Genomic DNA, 2,207 nt, shown 5'->3' on the forward strand with positions numbered 1-2,207 from the left:
TTTTGTAGATCTTGTGTGGTCTTGTCATCCATGTTTTTGTAGATCTTGTGTGGTCTTGTCATCCATGTTTTTGTAGATCTTGTGTGGTCTTGTCATCCATGTTTTTGTCTCTATTTCACTACCTCAGAATTACAAAGTTCTGTCTGCACAGTACTTACTTTTGACCAATTTGACGTCTAAAATGTTTGAGTTTCACAACATGTCAAGCTTTTTCGAATGCAGTTCCTTGAATATCTTGATAACGGCTCCGAATAATCTTACGATTTTGATTGAGCAGATAGAACATTAATTTTGGTTTCTGACCTCATGGTCTTAGTAACTCAAAACTAAACAGCCAAAAATGTCAGATAAAACTTTGTAATTCTAAGGTAGCGATTTGTTGTTTGTTTTGTTTTGTTTTTGTTTCCTGTGATTGTAGTAGTTGCCAGAAACCACCGTCTGTTTACCACCAAGCTTTGCACTAAAACAGCTTCGAGTAACAACAGTATAACGATTATATAACCGCCAAGTAACAGCAGTATTACGATTATATAACCGTCAAGTAAGAGCAGTATTATACTACCCTATCCTATCTATATGCCCCTCATAAATATGAGTATTGTATTTCATATTGGAATGTACACCATTTCGTTCTGAATGCTTTGCCGCTGCTTAAGTCGAGAATCGATCACGTTAAGGAAGAAAAATAGGCGTCGGTTGTATTACAGAGCACACATAAGATTGACACATTTCGTTCTGTGTTAAATGGAAAATCGTGGTAAAATGTACGCATGTAGTAGGTCAGATATTGTTGTAAAGGAAACGTTATCATCATCCACATTATTTCTGGTCTCGTAAAGCTTTCTAACTGATGTTCGGAAAAATAAAGGTAAAACGGAAATAAATGGTTATGTGAAAACAGTTTCCACCGTTTAATTAGGGGGAAAAACCAAGGTATTAGGATACAATGTCAGCGTGGGGATCCTATTACAGCCTAAGAGATGTTTTTAAGAAGCCCGAGAAAATCCGATTTTGTCTTCTACTTGGCAGATCTGCAAGCACCTTGGAGACGACCAGTGTCTGTTGGCCTGGTGCTGTCGTACTCTTCAGTGCATTTGTGTCGAGGTGTGGGTGGAATCAGGCTCTCGTCAATTTTGGGTTGTGTGGAGTTATTGGTATCATCGTAAATGTTAAAGCCTGCATATTTGCATTGCTTTTGATGAATACAATACTTTAATTGATGTCGAGATATTGGTGATTGAAGGAGGTGGGGGTCGCCTGGGTGTCTGAGGTAAAATTAGCGAGAAAATGGCCGCCAAAGTTTAATGTCCTTGCAAACTGTAGATTTACATTTTTTGTGCCTTTGGTGGACATTTTTCAGTAAAATCCACACAGAAATATGTTTTTAAGAGACATAAAAGATGTTGTGTCCAAAAAGAGGAAATTCTCGTATAAAAATTACCCAGCAGGCGGAAAAAAGTATTTCGTCGGTTCAGTATTTTGACGAGCGCCTGATTTCACCACAATGACTCACATTTATATATTATATTAGGATGCTCTGGAAGTCATTGTGTCATAAGCTGTACTCGTCACGGGGAAATGCTACAAATATTACCACGCACGTGTGTGTTGTGTGGCGAGCAGCGCGGTAACTCCAGATGTGCTGCCTACGATTTTGAATGCTTCCCCAGGAGCCGAGAATATTTTTTTGGAATGTATATAGGGCTTGTCATGGTATTTACGGATGCAAACTTCATAAATGCTCTAACAAAGATATGAGCTATATATTCATAGTCTGTCATAAATTACAAAGGACATTGATAATTACATTCAGAGAAAAAGAAAGCAACCCGTCGCCTGACAATGAACAAATGGAGTTATTTCTATTTTTTCTCTCGAAATCAAACCACAAAACCGCCGGGATTTTTGTAGGCTTTCCTCTTATGGTGTCGGTTTAAAGTCTTCATGTAGGCTGTAAATAGATTCTGGTAGATGCACTTTTTAAATTAGGCAAGCTTAAGTGCGTCATATTTGCCCATGTGCGCTGTTTAACATTTTGCTTGTGTTTTGCTTTTTGGGACTTCATAACTTAGAGATACATAAAAGCCGTGCTTTAAATAGTTTGCATGCCGAAGTCTGCAATTGTGAAAGAGACAGTTTTGTTCCAGTCTACCAGTGGTTAGTCCTTGGTCTAGCGACGAATGATACTGTGGGCAAAGCGTGGAGAT

General features: G+C 38.4%; 1 protein-coding gene across 1 annotated transcript in view; it reads left to right on the top strand.

Annotated features, from left to right (window-relative positions):
• The window catches only part of LOC101847485 (nephrocystin-1), a gene marked incomplete in the record, with an annotated part of 63,485 nt that overhangs the window by 47,050 nt on the left and 14,228 nt on the right, over positions 1-2,207 (top strand).

Source organism: Aplysia californica, unplaced genomic scaffold (assembly GCF_000002075.1).
Source record: "Aplysia californica isolate F4 #8 unplaced genomic scaffold, AplCal3.0 scaffold00126, whole genome shotgun sequence".
In the NCBI taxonomy this organism is placed as follows: domain Eukaryota; kingdom Metazoa; phylum Mollusca; class Gastropoda; order Aplysiida; family Aplysiidae; genus Aplysia; species Aplysia californica.